This window comes from Mytilus californianus, unplaced genomic scaffold (genome assembly GCF_021869535.1).
Source record: "Mytilus californianus isolate M0D057914Y unplaced genomic scaffold, xbMytCali1.0.p SCAF_4, whole genome shotgun sequence".
Taxonomy (NCBI): domain Eukaryota; kingdom Metazoa; phylum Mollusca; class Bivalvia; order Mytilida; family Mytilidae; genus Mytilus; species Mytilus californianus.
The window spans coordinates 27,112,480-27,122,272 of NW_026262690.1; positions in this window are offsets into that span (position 1 = coordinate 27,112,480).

The window sequence follows — 9,793 nt, forward strand, 5'->3', positions numbered from 1 at the left end:
GCATTGAGATGTAAAAAAAATATTTTCCTTGCTTACAAACATAATCGTCATAGAGTACATGTACATATACAAGAGGGGTCTAAACACAGCACAAACAACATTTTCCAAAAGACCAAAAAAGTTAAAAGTATATTTTAACAAATCGCATTTCACTAACAGGTCGAACAACTGATGTTCTTAAACCCTGCTGACTGCCATTGACGATTGCCAAAAAAATTGATCACGAGATGTAACATGGATCTGAATTACTAATTTAATACCAAACAGAAAAACAATAACTTGCGAAGAAGATGGTATACCACAAACAAGAGGTGCAAAAATTAGTACACCATATCCGGATTTCGACAATTAATGTCTCTTCAGTGATGTTAGGGATCGAAACGGTATTTGGAAGGCCATATAATCTACCTATAATTGCGTTGGATAAAAACCGCAATTTTTATACGTATGCATGCAAAACAAATTTCTTTGTAGAGGGGTCTGAATACAGCACAAACAACATTTTCCAAAAGACCAAAATAGTGAAAAAAGTATGTTTAAACAACGCATTTGACTAACAGGTCGAACAACGGATGTCTTAAACCCTGCTGACTGCCATTGGCGATTGCCAAATAAATTGATCACCAGTACAAAATGGATCTTAATATTAATTTAATACCAAACAGACAACAATAAACTTGTGGAAAAGATGGTTTACCACAAACATGAGGTGCAAAAATTTGTATACACCATATCCGGATTTCGACAATTAATGTCTCTTCAGTGATGTTAGGGATCGAAACGGTATTTTGAAGGCCATATAATTTACCTCAATTTAGGATAGACTCTTGAATTTGAATGAGTCAATATAGGACGAACGGATCATATAAACCCGAAGAAAAATATAATACAAGCCCAAACAGAAAAATATAAACAAGTCTAAATTGAAACCAACGTTCAAAACCATGATTGCGTTGGATAAAAACCGCAATTTTTATACGTGTGCATGTAAAACAAATTTCTAGGTAGAGGGGTCTAAATACAGCACAAACAACATTTTCCAAAAGACCAAAATAGTGATATATATATATATACCAGTCTTAATTGAAAACAACGTTCAAACCTATGATTGCGTTGGATAAAAACCGCAATTTTTATACGTGTGCATACAAAACAAATTTCTTGGTAGAGGGGTCTAAATACAGCACAAACAACATTTTCCAAAAGACCAAGTTATCACCGGCTTTAGTCTGGGTTTGTGTTGCTCAGTCTTTCGTTTTCTATATAGTGTTTTGTGGACTTATTTGTTCTTTTATCCTCTTAGTTTTTTTATATGGCATTGTTAGTTTCTCCTCTACTTGAAAGTTTTTTCATGTCTGTTTGGTGTTTTCTGCGTATATTTTAGTTAAAAATTAATTACAAAAAACTGTATATTGGAAATGATCAACAAAATGTGTTAGCCGGTGAAATTCTCTGTACACAAAGTTTCTTTTAACTTGAAACACGCAAGAAAACACAATCTGGGTTAACCAATAATAATGTTACAAGACATATTTGTGTTCATCTAGCTGTCTCACAGCTGTCTTGTGTGGTGCTCTGACATTACGTGAAGTTGCCTTTTATACCCTTTTCTATCTCAAAAACGTTAAGACATAAAAAAAGGACTGTAGTCTATGCTTTGTAAACCGAGGCACATAATAAACCAATCGACATGGAAATGGGATTAGAAATAGAATATTCAAAAATGGTCAAGTGGTTTTACCGCACCTAGTAATGGGACATCAAAGAATAACAAAACTACACCAATACATGACGTAGGATAAAACCGTCAAATTTTGGAACAACATTATGTAATGTTAAAGCCATATAGATCAATGTTAAAATCACATTGAGTAACATTGAGCAACGTCCATATATCACAGAAAAGTGATAAAGTCGTATCAATTAATGTAATATCTAGCCATATTACGAACTGACGAATCATCATTAAGAAATTACAAAACCACAGCATGAAATGAAACAACTACATTACGTAAAGCCATTAGGTAATCTTAAAGTAATAACACAACTATATCATGTAATATCAAAATATCATTAAGGAATGACGATACCATATTGAGTAATGTCAAAACCGTATCGTGTAATGACAAAACATCATCAAGTTATGATAAAACCATATCACGTAATGTCAGAGCACCACATAAGACAGCTGTGGCGTTCCATACAAGAACATTCAATTGATTTGATGTTCTGTCAATAGCAACAAAAAATTAGAAAATCAACAAATTTTGTGGGAACTCGATTTGTATAACACGATTGTAAATTTGTGTAAAGCTTCAATAAAACGATTTCATACCTTGTCGGACATTTTTCGTAATCTTTTTTATTATTATATGATTACAAGCATAAAATACATTGATCATCTAAAAATATATAAGTTTGACAATTTGGGCATTTGAAGGAAAGAAAAAAGTCAATAAAAAAGTTTCCCTTTTCAGATTACCTTATCTATGTTTGGCAAAACCCTGCAGAGTTTAGGTCCTCAATGCTATTCAACTTCGTAAGTTTTGGGTCTTTAAACTGTTTTGATTCGGGAGTCACTAATTCGTCTTTTGTAGACGAAACGCAAGTCTGACGTACAAAATTATATGGCTGGTATCTTTAAGATTTTGATTTTTAAGAATTTTAATTTTGATATAATGACTTAATGCAGCTGGCTTAAAAAGAATAGAATAAAATTTTAAATCAGTAGTGCATGAAGGAGCAATTACTTTCTAAGTTAGCAAAACACTTGAAATACAAAAAAAAAACTGCATATAGTGAGAAAGGTTTTCAAAGGCTAATGAAAAACCTTCATTAAGATAAACAAATTACTTCGAACTACATACTATTAAGTGAAATATCCTTCACTTATTTTACATACTTATTTTATAATGAATTTCTTTATTGCACACGAACATAATAGTTATATACATTTCATGCAAACTATTTCAATTCTTATAAAGAATTATGTAGTACAAAGGTAAAATATTATAATATAATAACCACCAATTAATAAATTCAAGAACGTAACACTAAACACTACATAATAGTGTTTTTATAGCAGAATATGATAGCAAGACAAATGCTGTTATGATTGAATGTTCATATTGTTTATTTATACATAAAGGCAACAGTAGTATACCGCTGTTCGAAATTCATAAATCGATTGAGAAAAAAACAAATCCGGGTTACAAACCAAAACTGAGGGAAACACATCAAATATAAGAGGAGAACTACGACACAACAGAAACACAACATTAAAATGTAACACACAGAGAAACGAACTATAATATAATAATGGCCATTTTCCTGACTTGGTACAGGACATTTTAAGAAAAACGATGGGTTGAACCTGGTTTTGTTGCTTGCTAAACCTCCCGCTTTTATGGCAATGTTAAATATAACATTAAAATGACAACATTACATGACAGGACTACAATATAAATAAATGGGAGAACATATAGGACAGTGAAACATACGAATAATAGCAAACAAAAGGTACCAGTTTTAAAATTTAATACGCAAGACGCGCGTTTTGTCCACACAAGACTAACCAGTGACGCTCAGATCAAAAATATTCGAAGGCCAAAACAAGTACAAAGTTGAAGAGCATTGAGGACCAAAAGTTCCAAATAGTTGTGCCAAATACGGCTAAGGTTATATGTTTGGGATAAGAAAATCCTTTGTATTCCATACAACATATCATGTCTATTGTTAGCTGTTCATATTACAACATAGGAGCCAAGGGGTTCCAGCAGTTCTCTGACCTACTAAGTCTTTTATTCTTATAAAATATATTTGTCTATTAACAAGTCTTCTTTTTTTTTGACTATTATCATGATTATATTGTTTTTGTTAAAATGATTATTTGCTTTTATAAATATGGAATTTTGTAAACATAATTATTAAAAATTGAAAACAACATGTTATAAATTTAATGCGTCCGAATCGCTTTTCTCGATAAACCTGAATCAGGAACCCTCATTTGAAAGCCAAGGATGTATAAATCCGAAACAGTGTTAAGTTTCTTATGTCATTTGTATCGGTTTTTGTTAGAATATCACATAAAACAAAATCTGATTATAAATACTTACTTCAGCTGGAAAAACCCAATGGTCTTAATAAAGAAGGCACGTATTTCACTGATAAAGCAACAAAGGAATTTGCATCAAAGATAGCTGAAGTATGTTTAAATGAAGTTAAAAGAAGTGCCCAATGACGCAGACTACTACCGTGTATTTTGTAATGGCTTCACAGATCGAACAGAAACTGACAAAGAACTTATAATGATTAAAATTTTGAATGATATTACCCAGTAATGATTTTGCTAGTCAGGAAAAAACTCAAAAATGAAGAAGCTGGTTTAGCTGCCGTGGACAATGTTTTTGAAATTGTTTTTTGACTTTTCGGGGGAAAAATGGACCTGAAACTTGATTGGGTTTTGCACAAATAGGGCTAGTGTGAATATGGACCATGTAAGGTTGTGTCTGTTCTATCTTCTGAAAATACAATCACCTTTGATAATAAGTGTTTGGTGCCTAGCCCATAGACTCGAAGTAGACATGCAGTGTAAGATGTATTTAAATCGACTTTCATGGATACCATAGAAGATATCTTAACAACCGTTAATCACAAAAAATGTACGTCTAAAGAGTATTGGCCAAAGGAATCAGAGAAGCGCAAGAATTAGCTGACATTTTGGATGAACATTTTACAAACAAACAAAATAAACTAGCACTCGGTGGGTTGAGTAGAAGTTACTTGTTGTTAAAAAATGTAGCTGAACAGTTCAGAATTAGTTTTACAAATTTCTAATTGCTCAGAGGACAGTACTTACAAGGGAGAGGGCAGGGCAAAGGTCAAAGAAACTATTTGAAACTTTGGTAGTGCAAAATTTGTTTACCGGATTAATGAATAATATGAGCCTAAAAATTTCTAGAACAATATTTTTTGCTTATTCGTTATTCATTCTTTATAAAATTAAGCAAACGTATTTCCGAATAAAAACCATTAAAAAATGACTTTTACACATATCAATTATATACAATAAATACCTATTTAAATTAAAATCAAAATAAACTGATATTCAGAAGATACAAAATGCATATAATCTACCTATTCTCGTTTCTAATCCTTTATTTTTGTTGGCGTCCGATTCATTTGTATGTTGGTTTGATTTTCAAAAACGTTGTGTTGCTATTTATGTCTGTGATGTATGCTTACATACTCATAACTGCTGGATCCTAATTATTGTCACGTTTACCAATATGTCTGTTTGGGTTACTCACCCACTTTTGTCAATAAAACAAAACTATGAGCAACTGGCATACAAGTGGGAGGTTGAGCTGACTATAAATCTAAACCATGTTAAACAAATCAGGAATATGAGTTGTTTTCCATTGGTTCCGTTGGTTGATATAGTCCAGCTTTTGATTATGTCAGGTTTATGGACCTCCAACCTTTATGAATTTACCTTGGATCGGTATTTCTGTTAATCCTTTTTTTCTAACGACTTTGTCAATGATTTTGTCTGACGTGGAACTTTGCATTATAAAATTCCCAAAACCCAACTCGATATTGCTGTGCAGATTTATGAGGGGAAGAATATATCAATCCACAATAAAATACGAAAATGTTTTGATTGCAAATGTGAAACTATCCAACAGAATTCAAATGAAGCGGATTTCAGCAACTATAAGTCACAATTAGGCCGTCATCAATGAGCAAGTATTGTTGACACTATAATCATGGTTATCACGAATTAGTAAAAAGATACGATGTGTCTGTATCTCATCCCACTAGCAATATTAAAATAAAAAGATGTAGTATGATTGCCAATGTGACAACTCTCCAACAGAGACCAAATGAAGCAGAAGGACACCGTACGGCTTTCAACAATAAGCAAAGCCCTTACCAAATAGTCTACTATAAAGAGCCACGATATAATAAACGTAAAACAATGGAAACGAAGAAACTTGCGGCCTAATGTATGACAATACAAATAACGAAAACATATATGACAGACACGAACCAACGACAACAACTGAATTACAGGCTCCTGACTTGGAACAGGCACATGCATAATATTGCGTTGTTAAACTTTTTCGTGAGCGTCTAACCCTCCCTCAAACCTGGGACAGTGGTTTAATAGCATAACATAACAATGAAAATGTAAAACTATGTTGCAAATGACTCAACTCAATAGATTTGTACGAAATACACAAAAAAAAACTAACATAAAACATAGACATTCGATATAAGAGAACTCGTAGTTACTGAATGATATTTTCGATTTCTCAGATGTCAGAATAGACTATTTTCGAGTTAATATACAAACAGGATAATGGTGTATGATTGCCAATGAGGCATCTATACACAAGAAACTAAATGACGGAAGTGTAAGTACATAAGGGTCATCGTACAGCCTTCAACAATAAACAAAAACCCTTACCATATAGTACGGAATAAATTTAAAGAAATCGAACAATAATAAAATGTAAATGTAGACAGTTCAATCACAAACAACAAACCCCAAAACTGATATTCGTGTAAATGTCGTCACTTACTGTGAGGTAATTACATATGCATTTCGCCAGTTGTAATATTCGAGATAAAGCACAAATGTGAAAGTTGTCCATATAAGTCTTATCTGTAAATTATCCGATTGTGTCTTACTACTTACTGTTACATTTAGACTGAGTGTGGATTTGCATGGCAGTTAATGCATGAATACTAGGAGACACTTGTCGACGCTTCCGACCACGCTCCGCTTGGAGTTGTGACCCCTAGACTTTTTATCCCAATTTTAATAGTTTAAACGGAATCACGAGAATGGAATATCGGTAAAATATAGTTGCATCTACAATGTAATTATTCATCATTTATCATTACTAATTCGTTTTGTAGATACTTTTGTTCTCATGACCAATCGTATCAAGCACTTATTTTACAATGTGTACATTTGTTGTGTTGTCACAACACTGTCGAGGTTTAGGAAAGAGCTTTACATTTTCAAATATGTTAAACCTCCAAATTTTCCCTGTTCGCCTTCACAAGTCGGGAGCCTACAATACATTGACTGTTGTTTGCTGCAGCCTTCTTTAATTGTTATTTGCTGTAGCACAAATCAGGCCGTTGGTTTTCTCTTTTGAATTTTTCACATTTTTTTTTATTTCTAGGTCTTTTATATAGCGTACTGTACCGTATTTGTTTGGTTATTGTTTAAGGTCGTCCGGTGACCTGTAATTGTTTCACATATTTGTCTTTTAACGGATAGTGTATAGCTGTCTATCATTTTATACCGTCTTATTTTTATACAGGACATTGTATACTTGTAATGTAAACTTAAGGGAATTAACTTTACCACATCTCTAGAATTGTATATGAAGCCAAGGCTATCTGACATATCTGACACAACTTAAAATAACCAATCCGCATAACACATATTGTTCAATAATTCAATATAGTTAACGTAAAACAGTTTAACATATGTCAACTGGAGCATAAGATGGGAACATGAAATATGACATATAACAGACTTATCTAAACTCGTTAGCTCAACTCCACATGTCATATGTACCATATAGTGTATTCAACAATAAACAGATCACAATCTTTGAAATTTAACCTGACTACTGGATCATTAAAATGAACTTGAGGTTTGGAACTGAAGGGAGGGGTATAGTGTATTTATTCATATTAGAACTTCTGACTAAACATTGCAATTCTTTTTTTTTTTTTATTTAAAAAATAAAAAAATATGATATGATTGCCAATGAGACCACTCACCACCAGAGACAAATAACGTGTAAGTTAACAACTATAGGTCGAAGTGCAGTCTTCAACAATGAGCAAAGTCCATACAGCAAAGTAAGATATTAAAGGCCCCGAAATGACAAATGTAAAACAATTCAAGCGAGAAAACTAACGGCCTGATTAATGTACAAAACAATAAACGAAAAACAAATATGATAAAGCAACAAACGTAGCCACTGAAATACAGGCCCCTGACTTCGGCCAGGCACATATAAAATGCGTTAAACATGTCTGCTGGCTCTCCCCCTTATCTGAAACAGTGGTGTAATTTTTGCCCCATCTCATGCACTTATCATATGCATTCTTTCAAAAGTATAAACAATACAGATAGTTTTACCTGCGTCGCCGATGGCTACGTTCGTCTGTCCGAAAGAAAACGTTCGTCAAAGGTTTCTTGGCTTCTACGAAAGGGAAGTTTTTAATACTTAGGCTGCAGCTTTATAATGTTGAGTTGTAGCGAGAGATAAATTGTCATGTATCAACTTCCTGTTTGTCGATAGTTTAAAATTTCACAACAATCATTTGTCAGTACCCAGTATTGATTTTGTTATAATTATGACTTGTAAGACATATTAAAAAAGAAAAAGAAATGTATCTGCAGATATCCATAGAACACATTATTATAAGCACAAGACTCTTGTACTGATAAAAATATACAGTGGCATTTGTTTTCAATTTACGCATATAGAAAGTAGGCATTATTTTTACATATATATTTGATTGAAAGAAGAAGCTCCAAAGAGCCTGAATTGCTCACCTGGTAAAATATATGCATTTTGATATTTTTGTTTATTCTTCATCGCAATCAGTTTAAAAGGCAATAATCATATTACTAGTGTGACCTGTAGACGCCTGTGGACAGTTTTGGCTATAATGACTGATTTGTAGATCTTATTGTGCTGAATAGTTTTGCCTTTTTACTGTTTCTCACTATTTGTTATGGTTTTTGCAAAATCAGCACAAATAGAAAAAAATCATGATCTATCAAGGGCAATAACTCTTAAAATGAGTAAGTTGACAATTTCAGCCATGTTGACCTATTTATAGACTTGATTGTGCTAAACATTTATCATGATTTCTGCAAATAATGAAAAATTGGATAAAAACCATCTTTCAAGGGCAATAACTCAATTAAGTGTTTAATAGACAATTGTGGTTAAGTTGGCTTATTTGTAGATCTTATTTTGCGGTAAACTTTTTCTTTTACCTTTTATTTTCTGTATCTATAAAAGCCTCTGTAAAAAACGTAAAAAAAATATTAAATTCGTCCACCAAGGGCAATAACTCCTATAAAGGGGTTAACTTATGATTCGTGCATGTTGAATTATTTGTGGATCTTATTTTGTTGAACTATTTTGCGTGTTACAATTTCCATCCATCTATGATACTTTAACATATGAGTGCAATGAATAACTCCTTCACGGGGTCAATTGAAAATTCGTTCATGTTATCTCATTTGTAGATCTTATTGTTCTGTTCATACATACCGTTTAAAATTTATCTCTATTTGTTTATAAAATTGAGAATGGAAATTGGAAATGTGTCAAAAAGACAACAACCCGACCAAAGAGCAGAAAACATCCCAAGGCCACCAATGGGTCTTCAACACAGCGAGAAAATCGGGTTAGATGGCCCCTAAACAAAAACGTGTACTAGGTCAGTGAAAATAGACGTCACACTAAACTCCGAAACATATAAATGAACTAAAATAAAAAAAAACATACAAGACTAACAAACAACAGCGGTTCCTGACTTGGGACAGGCGCAAAATTTCGGCGGAGTTAACATGTTTTGTGAGATCTCAACCCTCCCCGTACACATCTAGGCAATGTAGAATAAACAAACACACAATAATACGCACAGTAAAAATCAGTTTAAAAGAAGTCCGAGTCCGATGTCAGAATAGAACAGAAGAAACTAAGCAAAATGACAATGATACATAAATTACCAAAGGACT